At 35.1% G+C, this 14,270-nt stretch overlaps 1 protein-coding gene across 2 annotated transcripts in view; it reads right to left on the bottom strand.

The window, feature by feature from the left end:
* The window catches only part of LOC131070904 (PIGF/3-ketodihydrosphingosine reductase fusion protein), a 106,712-nt gene that overhangs the window by 85,311 nt on the left and 7,131 nt on the right, over positions 1 to 14,270 (bottom strand). The window lies entirely within an intron of this gene.

Genomic DNA, 14,270 nt, shown 5'->3' with positions numbered 1-14,270 from the left:
CGAGGAAATCCTAAGATTTGGAAAGCATCATAATCATGATTTGTCTTTATTGTAAATTGCAATGCTCTTTCCTTTATTGTACACTTGGAATTTATAAGTTATGAACAACATTATACCAAATTTTCAGGACAGGCACAACAGTTGTTGGGAAAATGCATTTCCATAATGAACATTTGAGGAAGCCATTTTTTAGAGGACGGCTGATTGAAAAGAAGAAAAGGAAATTTTAAAAACAGGAAATTTCAAATATTCATATGACAACATTAATAAGACATTCATCATGTATATTATAGAACCTTAAAACAGAACATTAGAGTTGAGTTGAGATTTCACATGAGAGTTAACAAACAAATTAATAAAACTTAATGGCTTTCATTGGTAATATGCATACATATTGTTATTATTATATAAACTTACAATAAAATGCCCAAAGGTCACGAGTTTCAACTACAAATGACAAAAACATAGAAAATCCGTTGCTGCCTCTAATCAACATTTGCCAACACTACATCAAAATCGAAGTATTAATGAATTATTTCCACCATGAGGAGTTCCCTCATCCAATGCAACCCCAACCAATCCCTTTTGTGTCTCCCCGTCATCAACCTATGTGGCATCTTGGGATCAACATCCCAACGTATGGCTAGAGTCTATCAATCCTAAAGCCACATGGCACCATACACAACCGCTAACTTCTTTACTCATTGAGAAGTAAACCATTCCTCTTGACTATTTGGATGAAACTATATGTAGACCAATTCCTCTCTGCAGTAGAGGAACTCGTGACCTATAAAAGGAGGTGAGTGGCAAGCATCCTCAACTCTAATGCATCCATGCCATGCCATGTCCACCATCCAACAAGCTCAATTGAATTTTGAACTAATGTAGTTATATCTGTCCTCACCTTTGGTTTGCTAAATGTTGGACCATGGAAATTGACAAAGGCTAGCCACTATGGTCACATTAGACTCCTCATCAAATAGCAAAAAACCACAGCTCCATCACAGTATGCTCACAAGGCATGCACACACACCAATAGCAGATTTAATAGGACATACACAAATTTTTATTGCATGTGTTTAATCTTTCAACAAGATAACAATACATAAGGAGACTTTTTCTTTTCTTTTTTTGTTAATATTAACTTACCAGCCAAGGAGGCATTTATGCAAATTAATGGAATATTCTTTTGTGATGACTTCCTCTCTTCGGCTTTTGCCCTTGTTTACCATGATTACTGCCCTACGCCAAAACTTTCGAAAATGTTTGATGAAGGATATGAAAGGATTTTTGTATGGCTAATTAAATTGTGCTAGGTTTTCTATATGTGTATATCTGGGTCGTTGATTGCATCAGGTTAATCACTTCTGCCATTGATGTCCTTTATTTTGAACCTGTTAAAAGCATTTGATTGCATCAGGTTAATTACTTCTTCTGCTATTGATGTCCTTTATTTTGAACCTGTTAAAAGCATTCAGTGTCATTGTGTTTACAAACCTGTGTTAAAACAATTTCACTGGCAATCTTGTGGAAAGGTCACTATTCGTTTATAATCAAGAAACCCTACGCATAAATTGTGTTATCTCTCCACCTGCATTTGCACTGATATGATTAATAAGAAAAAAAATATAATTAACGACTGCAACTTTCCATGTGAAAATGTGACTTACAGTTTTATAATGATTTTTTAGATCAATTTTATTTTTTTATTATCTACATTGACAACTAACTATGCAAGTGTGAAAAAAATCATTGACACTCTCAGGTTGAAGAGAGAGTATCATCAAGGAAAGGGTTCTAGCCAAAGGAGGTAACTTGTCATGATGTAATCAACACATACATGCACTTAGACGCATGTAGTTAGGTTGCACGTGTGTGAATAATATTAGGACTCGTGAATTCATACATTTTAATAATTAAATTATTTTGTGAATGATGCGCACACACATATAATTGTATGAGAATAAATCCCTTTATATAGATCTTGGCTAGTTAAACAATTTGGAGACTTTGTGTCTTCATTAAGTCATGGCCAAAATTAGCACAAGAATGTGCTACTTGTTGATATGTAATTGCATTTAAACATTCCACATCAAAATGGGCCCCAAACTTAATGGAAATCAACATGAGAATACAAATTTCAATATACTAATATATGTGTGTATAGATTAACATATAGATATATATATCTATATATGTACACATATACACACAGTAGTTCCATTGAGCACAGGAATGATCTTGCACTGTATGGATTCCACTAACACAAACTTCTAGATCTATTACAATTCCAAGATATTCCTGTGACTGTGACGTATCAATTCCTATTTCTTCAATAACTATAATCTGCACATGTTAAAATTACTTATTCATCATAGTTCCCATAGCTAAGTGTTATATATCAGTTGCATTTAAATTTGCAAAAATCATTTAAATTATCCATTCCCAGCTGATATTAATTAATCTAGGCTAATTCATGCTTGCTTTGAGTGCATTAAACTTAAAGCTTTTTAAAAATGTTTATATTGGAAACAAAAGAAATAAAACCCAAAAATATGAAGGTAAACTAAAAGACAACCCGCATGCTTTGTAAATGCTTTCAGAATTTGCATGCATGGTTAGTGTGGAGGCAAGATAGTAAGGTTGTGAAACCTGGCCTCATGCTTGCCAGCTTCATTTGGGTTAAAAAAAAAGTTTCAAGGGATTTTCAGAAAGGGGATTATTATCAAGAGGAGAAGGAAGGGTTACAGAGAAGAAAGAAAGTGATGATTTTTATTTGCCTCAATTGCATCCTTTGATTACACACTACAGCCTTATGGTGGTTCATTCCTTGATGAGATCTTGCAAAAGAGAAGCGATATTTATGTCCCTCCATGTTCTATTTCTATGAAAAAACTCATATTAGATTGTGAATTTCATGTTTGAGAGTGGGACAAACTTGTTCATTGCATCTATCCATGGATCATAAATTTGTGTTTGTAAATATGTCTTTGCATGTTGATCTGGTACATATAATAGTTTGCAAAACTATTATACTTGAAGACTTGGATACAATCAACAAATACAGTTTTATAAGTCTACGAAATTATGATATGCCTGTAAGACAACTCTCTCTTGAATGTAACCAAAAGACTTCAATAGATAAATAGACATTATATTTAAACATGGTTTTAATATTCTTAAAGAAATGTTAACCTTGTCAAAAACTGCAAATTTTTGTTGCAGGATGTTGAGATAGAGAATGATATAATGGCAAACTATTTTATCCAAATGAAGTCTAAACTAAAAAGAGTAGTTCTAATTTGTTTCTGTTTTGTGAACAAGTTTTCTGATCGCCAAAAGGTTTAAGCATGTTTTTCATTTGGAATACACATTCCTTCTGAGACACAAATTGATGCTCAACTACTATAAGCCTGATATACATATTTGTGCCTCATCAATGTTCCTTATAAGCTTAAGCTGCTCTAAAGTTTCAATAACTGTTACTTCAGATGTCTAAGATCTTGAAACTTTAGTCATCTGCCTTTGTCCAAACAAAATTCCCATTATCTTTCATTGAAAAATTCATGAAAGTTGTGACCTTGGTAAATCCCTTATAAATTTAGGTTTAAAAAAAAAATCCATTTCATGGAAACACCTTAGATGAACCTTTCTTGGTTCTAGAGCCAGTCCTCTATATAAAATTACTTGGCCGTATACTAACTTTTGCTGAAAATGAGTCGCCCAATTTGGCATATGACTTCTTTTCTTTCAAACTGTCAAACAAAGCTCCCAATTCATCAAATGTTTAGGAACTTGATTAAAAACCAGAATATCATTTAAATAAATAGCAATTCATTTGCAATTGAAAAGACGTGATACCTCATTCATAAGATGCATGGGAGTGGTAGGTGCATTCATGTTATGACCTTAACTTGTTTTAGTGTTAGTTTATACTAGGAAAATATGAATTCAAAATGTGTGCTATAGAGAAAAGACACTTTTTTTTGTCATGACAATATCCTAGGAGTTTCAGATAAGTTTGTCATAAAAGTCATCAAGCATAAGTTAACAAGGAATCTTATTACAGGAGTTACATATAGTAAGGGAATTATAAAACATCTTTTGTCAAGGATAGTTACAAAAGTAATGAGGAAGCTATACAACATTTTAGGCGTTATGAGCAAGTTCATTCCACGTTACTAGCATTAATTCTAACTTGGAACTTAATTATAACATCTTAACAAAGGTACTTAGAATTAAGATAGACCTATCAAATTGCTGTTCCAGGTAGAAAAATAATGGACTGATTGCAAAGAGAACTGCTCATGTGAATTTGGGTTTCTTGTAAAATGCTTTATGGGTTTTGTTCTTTGCTCTTTCACCTTTTCTAAACCATATTAAAATTTTATATTTGGCCAATTAATGAAGAAGTAATGACCGTTAAAAGGATATCATATTTCACTACAATCTGCAAATTGGAAACTTTTAATTGATTTATATGTTGCAAATCACATGAAATCAAATGATATTTATTATTATTTATAAAGGTATTGTTATACATGACTAAAATTATTAAATAGGCTACAATACCTTTACTGGATGTTTTTCATATAAACCCGGTGATAATCTACTACTAATTATGCCATGAGGAGCAAGTAAAACCCTTTGTTCCCTATATCTCCCAGTAGTGAGTAAATTTAAAGAGCTATGTTTGTGTGGTGAATTAGCTTCCTTTGAGGACTAATCAGTAGATGTTATTACCCTAAAAATATGTTATTTAAGTTATACTTAAAGGACTAAATGTCAATAACGGACTTTGCATCTGTATATTGTTTTGTCAATCCCCTTGAATGTCAAGATATCATACTGAGATGATCATGACATTTATGTTGTAATCATTGATTATCATTGATTATCATTGATTACACTCAAGTGTGTTGCTTGGGTTGATATACATTCTCTCTCATAACACATGTATCAATAGACATGTGTATAATATATATGTTGTATGAGCATATAGGTATGCTAGATTGTCATTGATTTACATTGTACACCAGATTCCTTCTTGCATGTTACCACATATTGCTAGATCTTTTGTGATGGGTCTGCCTACTCCAGTGAAGTAGCACAAAGAAGCTGGCGCTCCATGGGAGGGTGAATATCACCTCGATGATGCTCGCTCTCTTCCACTTCAGACTATGAAGAAAGGAAAAGGAAAAGGTTCTATAATGCAATGTTAATATATTTATTTATCTTGTTACCTACTGATTTAAGAAGTGTAGATGACTCTTATTTTATTGCTTATACTCATCATTTACAGTACTACAGTTCTGAGCATAGCTTCTATGATTAGATTTGTCAAGTGTTTGACTCTTTTGACTCTGATAACCATTATGTTCATTTTATTCATTAATTTCCATATTTTATTAATGATTAATGAGTAGATGTTACAACCTAAGCATGTTGTCAAATGTGCGATAAATCTCTCCAAGACTAGGAGAATTTGTATCAGCATATCTTATAACCCACACAGAAGGTGAGATGAAGGAGCAAACATATCTGCAAACAAGTTACATTCATTAAAATTTCAAAAAAGATTAAGACTTATATGACAAAAAGTGAATGATGTTACAAAGAATGAAAATAATGTATTGTAAACCCAATATCCAAATCAATCACGATTTTGGATCCTCTATGTACAGATGCATCTCTCTTGTGTGATTTTAATTAGGTTCATTTATTTTGCCTGATATGTACAAATGATTAAATAGTTTGCCTTATAATGTTATGCTTCTGGATTACTAAAAAGTGGAAAATAATTATATTAGGCAAGTAAAGTAACTCAGGAGAAATACTGCATCTTATATTGTGAAATATCTCTTTGAAAATATCTAGTTTGAATGGGAAAAGAAAAAAATGGTTTTTGTTTCAGGTTTTGATCATAAGAAAAAACTGATTTTCATTTCACGTATCTTTTCATTACGCAACTTTCATTTGGGGCAAAAATAAAGAGAGCGACATAGAGAAAAGAATCCTTTCTTGAAACACCTACTTGCTAAGAGACTGGAAACAATTTGTTTGAAGATTGAAAGCTTAGATTATGTAAAGATTTCTTGGTTTGCTTTGTATTATACGTTAGCAAATTCCCTACTTGTCACCACTTCTTAGAGGTATCCATCTTGTTGTTTCATTTGCAATTTAGTAAGAATTAAATGAAATCGATTGGAATTCATGATGCAAGGAATTAGTCATTGTCTTGTTTGTGCAAATGGCTTTGATTGAATTTAGGATTAGAATTCATATTCGTGGTGTTGGGTAAATTTTTATTTGTAAATTTTCAATTTTTGAAAATGCAAATTTGTACCCAAACTCTTGAAAAGAATTCTTGAAAATTGAATGATTGCATATTTGGGATGTTGGATAGATTTAGAACAAAAGGGTATAACTAGAATCTCAATTAAAAAAATTTCTTATTCTTTGTGTAAACATTGATTTCCTCCAAACCTTGAAATTTTCTTGTAAAATTTATGTAACTTGAAAAATGAAATCCACTTAGAAATCGGATCAAAATATTTTTGAATTTTGCAATTGTGTGTTTTAATTTATTTTAAATTTGAAAGTTCACCAATGGTGGAACTTGGATATTGAAGGATTTTTTAAATTTCTTAGATTATTTATTTTTAGAATTTGAAACTTTGGGCTGTTATTATTTTGGGGCATTACATTTACAAGTTAAAAGCATTTCATAAATTAACAATTTAATAATTTAATAATGAAATCTTAATGATGAAATGAAGCTAGGCATCTCCTTGATGTACCTTTCCAAATCAAGCCCTTGGATTTAAATTTCCCTCCAAGTATTTAAAAATGTTTTTTATTTATTTTTATTTTCAGGATTTAAAAATGCTTTTTTATTTTAATAATAGTGTTTAAAACACATTTTGTTATAATTAAATAATATTATTAAGTTGCCCACAAAATTAGAAATTACCAAGACCAACTCATAATAATATTATTAATTATTTTAGTCCAAAAAAGGGGTATGAGAGTCCACCCTTCCCATAATTGCTTTCCCACAAGCGATTGCAAACCCGAAGGCTCGAGTATCACTATGCCAATATGATAAATGATGTTTTAGTCCTATACCTATCAAATAAAACAACTTCTGCCAAAAAACACCATGCAAATTCAAATGCTCAAATGCATTCATGTCAACACTATGATCATGCTATAACATCTAGCTCCCATATCTGTCAAGTTGACCAGCTATTGCCAAACATCTCTATGGAGCCTTCTACCACCATCACTCACTTTCTTATGCAATCTATGAACCTTGATCACCTCAAACAATTTGACCTTCAAATGAAAAACAAGAAAGAAGTGTGTGCAACTCTCAACAACATAAATACAAACCTCTAGGAAACCTCTGATGAGATCTCAAAAAGTCTCCTTCCAATCCCAAGTAGAATTAGACAAGGAATGCAATTCACTCTCAAGATGATCCTCTTTGATTTGATGATTCATGAAAATATCTGTAAACTCCCACAAAATCAAAGGCTGCCACACATACTCACCACTGTGTTTTTGTTGCACCACTTGGCTCCTCCTCAGTGACAAAGAATCCAAAACACTTATTAGAGCTTCACAACCAAATCCTTGAGTTCTAAAGGACCATTCAATGATGTTGCAAATTATGCCTTCCAAAATATGGTGCATATCAAACTATGTATGGGCTGGAAACAGGTTACTGCAGCCATAAATCACCTAGAGTCTCACCCAATTCAGAACTATGGTGGCTGGTATGATTGTTTCCTTCAGCTGAAGCCTTCCACCCACATCATCGAACAATGGAACTCCCTTAAATTTGCAAACTTGCACCTATTTATGACTGATAATAGCCGTTTCAGACCTGATATTTTCAAGACTAGCAGCATATCAATGGTACAACAGCTGCATAACTGAAACTCCCTTGCAAAAATCAAATATATGGGCAATGTCGAGGCTAGGAACAGCCATACAAGGACTGAAAATTCAAAATACTCCATTAGCACTCACAAACTGAAAATTCCTCCTTCCCATAACAGAAAACAACTGTAACAGCATTTGTTTGAGTGCAAGCAAAGTGATGTGGTTGCTGATAATGCCGGTGACAGCAGCATCAATGCTGAAAATTAGACCCATGCTAACCTAGGTGTGCTCCCTCTACCATTTGACGGTAGGATACTATCACCACTTGCATGCGTCATATCTTGTTGATGATTCTTCACACAAACATCCAGGTTTGGAGCTACTCTATCATGCTTGTGCTGCACTACCCTATCTTGTTGATGATTCTTTTTGTGCTACTTGTGGGTCTCTGTATTATTTCTGACGTATTAGGAGCTGTTAATTTTTAGCAATCAGATGTTAATCTTAAATAATCAGCTTATAACAGAACAGTAACAGCAATAAAAACACAAAACAAGACACACCAATACCCTGGGAAAACCTCCCTCTTGGAGGTGAAAAACCTAGCCACAAAGTACAATGTGTATTATCTCAAATGTAGGCAATTACAAGGCAAGTGTGCTTATCTCAGATTGTTGTTCAACCAGCAAGATAGCAGATCTGAATTCCACTTTATATGATAATGGAGATTGCAGCCCTTATCATCAGCATCAAATTCGCTCAAGGCAAGTCTTCATTAGCTTCGCAAGATCTTGATAGCATCACCTAACAACCAACCTTCACACAATGGATGAGGAGCACGTTCGCACAAGAGAGAGAGAGAGATCGCCAAAAATTGGAGAGCAGATTACATGTGTTGACAGCCTTAAGAATAATTCGCCTTGTATATTAATTGATTCATTATGTTGTGCAAATGACTTGCTTCTATACTTGACTTGTGGTGTCAAGTCTCAAGTCGGCCTGCCTTGTTAATTTAATAATAATATTATGTATATCGTCCAAATAGGTCTTGACCTATTAAGACGTTATTGCTTGATTGCCTTTACCACACACTACATGAGTTTGGATCCAGCCCAATTACATAATCGCTCAAAATACATATTGGGCCTACCCTATCTACAAGTTACATTCAATATAGGACCACAAGTTACATCACCCAATTAAAGTCAGACCAAATTACAAGTTACATTTATAGTGCCTGTCCTATCCACAAGTTACATTTATATATAGGTCTTGCCCAAGCAAGACATAATTACAAGTTACATGTATTTGGGCCCAGCCCTAAGTTCAATTTACATAATAGATAATACATGTGTATTTTAATTGCCATTGACAACATTAAAATACAATAGATAGGTATCCGAGCTAGCTACTATTTCAACACTCCCTCTTAGCTAGGGAGGATAGCTGCCACTTGTCATGGTCCATTCATGACCTTCATCTTGCATTGCCCGCAAGGATGAATGCATAAGCTCCATAGAGTATACCTGCAATAAAACACATAAATATCATGAACTCATTTCATGATGTCCATCTTGCATTGCCCGCAGAGGATGGATCCACCTTGCATTGCCTGCAAAGGGTGGAAGAGGTCTTACACCTCAGCGTTTTCCCAGAGAAGGATACACTGTCACCTTGCATTGCCTGTAGAGGGTGACTCCACCTTGCATTGCCCGCAGAGGGTGGAAGAGGTCTTACACCTCAGCCTTCTCCCAGAGAAGAATACAATGTCACCTTGCATTGCCCGCAAAGGGTGGAGGATGCAGTCTAAATTGCATCAGTAAGATTGAGACTCCCTCTCAGTCAATGTTGTGTTCACCACGATTCCAAGCTTCTCTCTAAAGTACTCAAACTTCACTCGAGCTAGAGGCTTGGTGAGAACATCTAAAACCTGTTCAACACTGTTGATATATTTCAACTGGATGGCACCTCTTTGTGCCATATAATGAACATAGTGATAATGAGTTTCCACATGCTTTGACCTGTCATGAAACACGGGATTATTAGACATTTTTAATACAACTTTGATTATCACAATAAATAACAATGGATTCCCAAGGTTGTCCAAACAACCCAGCAAGAAGTTTGTGAAGCCAAACTGCTTCTCTAGTTGCCACTCTTGAAGCAATGTATTCAGCTTCTGCAGTACTCAATGCAACTGAAGACTGTTTCCTACTGGCCCAAGAGATCATAGCGGAACCCAAGCTGAAACGAATTCCTGAAGTGTTTTTCCTGTCAATAACACTTCCAGACCAATCAGAATCAGAGTAGCCTTCCAAATTGATCACTGTGTTGATTGGATACTTCAGCCCATAGCCAACTGTTCCACGCAAGTATCTTAGGATGTGTTTGGCTGCCACCAAGTTAACCTGCTTTGGCCAGTTCATGAGTTTGGCTAAGTGCACTCACTGCATAGCAAATATTTGGTCTAATGTTAATTAGATACATCAAGGATCCAATCAACTGCCTGTACTCTGAGGGATCTGCAAAATCAGAATTAGCTACAGAAATACTCAACTTCTTTAAGTTAGTTTCCATAGGAGTAGACATAGATTTACAATCCATCGTATCAATGACATATTTTCTTGACTAAGGAAAAGATCTTTGCCATACTTCTAGTCCCAGACGATAATGCATTGGGCCTAAATCCTTCATTCCAAATTCAGTGGCTAATTCTTTCTTGTATCTAATGATGAGACTATCTCCAACAGTTAGAAATAAATCATTCACATGTATATAAGAAACAAAATTAACAGTTCACTATTGAGTACTTTTAAAATGAGGATTAGAATCAGCATCATTCTTGCAATATCCTAAACTAATCAAATACTTGACAATATTCTCATACCAAGCTCAGGAAGTTTGCTTGAGGCCGTAAAGAGCTTTACTTTAATCTGCACACATGAGATTGATTCTCATAACCTTCTAGTTATTCAATATACACAACATTTAGAAAACAGTCTTTATATCTAACTTCCAGCCTGCAACATTAGCTATAGTGGTTCTAATATTAGTATATCTAGTAGCAAGAGCAAATGTTTCCTTCTAACTATGAGCTACACATCTAGCTTCATATTTTCAAAAACTTCCATATGGAACTCCCTCTTGATGTAATCAAATCTCATGAAGATTGGATAATATAAGAATCAATTAAGGAAGGCAGCCATAAATCAAAGCTGAGAAATGCCAATCTTTTCTTTACTTCGCTTTTACGAAATACACCTATAGCAGAATCATTATGATCAAGGCATAGCTTCAAGTGAAGAAACCAAGTCCCCTCTTAAGCTTGAAGGTATGGTAATTCAAGAAACTCTTGAAGAGAAGCATTAACATGATTAAATATCCCAATAGAATGAATTAACATGTAAAGTAACTTATCTAGTCTTCCACCATTGACAACATATGCCAAGATTGCTCAAAAGGATATTGTCAACCTATGATCAACTTCAACCATAGTGTAAAGCTACACAACATTCTAAAATTGTTTTCCATAGTTGAATAACAGAGAGTTAGCTATATTAGAAAACTAAGGCAAGTGTATGACTTCAGAAAACATTTTACAAAATCCATAAGCAAGGTATATAAGCCTAATTGTCTTTCCAGCCAATGCGTAAAATCAGATATGAATATCGACCACTCAAAAGGATACACATTGTAGTTGAGCACAAGCGTATGATCGAAAGCCAAATTCAATAAGTTAGATACCTCATTCATCTTAGGTTTCATCATCAAGAGAATACTTACTTCAAAGAATGTAATAGGCAGTATGCTTAAATTGAAGAGATAGTGTCACAATGAATATTATGTAAGGATGATGAAAGCCATGACAGAAAATGCGTTAGAGCTAAAGGCAATCCTCTACACAAGAGGAGCAGAGCAAGGTTATAATAACAACATAACAAAGAACATGAGGGCCTATTATGAAGAGCTGAAGAGAACCAAGTGTTACACAGTCACAGCCCTACATGACAACCTTATCCAAACATAAAACAGAACAGAAAATGCAATCCATACGATGTTAAGAGATTTGATGCAAATCAAGAGACACACCATAAAAGTATATAATTCCAGAGCAGCAAGACTATTGAGCATTTCAAGACTTAGATAGAATATAATGCATCAAAACTATGCAGCAAGTATCATAAGGGATCAGATCATAATATGAAGATAGTAAGGTCAACATTGGGCATAGATACTAAGTAGGATGTCTATCACACCAATGACTGAGGTACCATGTTTCTGAATCTCCTATAAATTTATTCATCTTTCTATTTGTGCTTGCCATCATAATACTCCTAGATTTATATCTGAATACACATGTTGAAGTCTTAAGATCCAAGGATGTATTTAGATCAATGCATCAATTTGGATCACCACATCAAATAAGTTGAGAGCTAAACATACTTAAAAAATAGAGAGTAGGGCATAACTATCTTCAATAGTTCAAACTGGTTTAGAACAAATTCTTAACACAAGAACAAAGATCGAACTAGGGTGATTGTTCCAAACCTTAGGAAGAAAGTTAGGCAATACTAAGATCTGAAAACAAGTGCACAAACCGACATATGAAAGCACCCTCAGATGAAGTAGTTAACAAGCAAGAGAACCTTGTGCACTAGATAAGACACTAATAACAATAAGGTAATCGGATGCAAATCTCCAACCAAGTGGACCCTATAATGAGAATAGAGGAATGAGAGCACCTGAAATCTTATTCTTGCTATCGTCCCATTGATGCCTTTAATTTGTTAAGCAGACATTGTTGTTGAACTTTTTGATTCACGGTAGACTTCTTGAATTGCTTTAGCTCATCTATATCCGAAGGCTCAGTCAGATCCTTATCTTTCACAAACTGTAACAGACCTTCCATAGTGTAAAATTTAGGGCACCTTCAAGTCTGTCCTTGACTTTCAAACCTGTAACCATCTTGCAAAACTAACAACAAACTGAAAGTGAAGGACAACTAATAATCCGATTATTTAGAATGAACCCAAAGCTCTGATACCATGTTTAGACATGGACCAGCTAGGACTCGAACCTAGGACCTTCCATACGCTGCTGGAGTGCTCTACCACTGAGCTACTGGCCCCTCTTGGACCAGTCCATCGTTGGTCTAGGTGTGGCTTATTTCCAACACCAACACAAGCACCCCACCAAGTAAGGACTTCGAGTGGATGTCCATGTTGCCTGCTATTGGGGCCAAGAGGGCCAAAGTTCCGCTCTTGGGCTTAGTGTGGGATGGCTTCAAGCAGACCTACCATACTTCTTCTCCCACACCCTAATGTGTTTGAAATGATGCTATAGATATTATATGAATATCATGTGTTATGGGCTAACCCAAATTGTGGGTATATATTATTTAGGTGTATATGTTTCTTATGTTATTATTGCAGGATTCTAATCCAGGATCACACTTCAAAGAGATATTTTGCTTGGTAAGAAGTAACCTAACCCTAATTTGTTGCATTTGTGATTCATAGGCAAATTCTAAGACCGATCAAAAAGGGGACATCACAATTGGTATCAGAGCATCTTTCCTACCATCCTGTGAAGGGTAGTTGATGCAAACAAGCCAAAGGGCTCAAAGGGCTTTAGAAAGAAAAAGAAGAAGGCTTGTGTCTGCCAACCATCCTACACCAAATAACACCATAGGTGAACGATTGAGCAATGAGTTGAGGGCCTTCATGGAACAAACGGCTCAAGCCACTCAAGCCATCATGGAACAGAATGAGAGGAATGAAAGAACCGACCAGCTTCTCCTTCAAACCATTCAAAATATAAGTAGCAATAATTCTTGACCTAACCAAACCCATGGAAAAGATACTAACTCCAACCACTCTGAGAATAATAATATCTTCCCAAGGACATTCAACATTCAACCCTAGGCCAACAAGACCTCCCTTCCTACCTAGAGAGGAACACATGGAAGAAGAAGAAGCAAACGATCCACCCATGGATGATGTTAATGAAATTTTAAAAGCATGCTCTAGACTTGACCCCGAATTACAAAGAGATGCATCTTTTAGGGAATAATGTGATGCCAAAATGAAAGTTGCCACTAATAAGAAAGGGGCAACCAGATAAGGACCTGAAGGAAAGGGTGAGCAAGATAACCCTTCTTAGCTTTGATGGATCGGGAAAATTCACAGCACGTTCATGGGTCCAAAAGTTGGGCACTTATCTTTCACTGAGCCCCATGACGGAGGAAAATGCTACCAAATTTGCAGTGCTCCATTTGATGAAAAGAACCCATGAGTGGTGGCACCACGATCTTATTACCCAAGGTCATCAACACATAACCACTTATGATGAATTCACACAGGAACTCGTCAAGAGATTCA

The sequence above is a fragment of the Cryptomeria japonica genome, chromosome 1 (genome assembly GCF_030272615.1).
Source record: "Cryptomeria japonica chromosome 1, Sugi_1.0, whole genome shotgun sequence".
Classification (NCBI taxonomy): Eukaryota; Viridiplantae; Streptophyta; class Pinopsida; order Cupressales; family Cupressaceae; genus Cryptomeria; species Cryptomeria japonica.
Note: the sequence above shows the minus strand (reverse complement) of the source record. Positions and strands in the feature narration are given on the sequence as shown.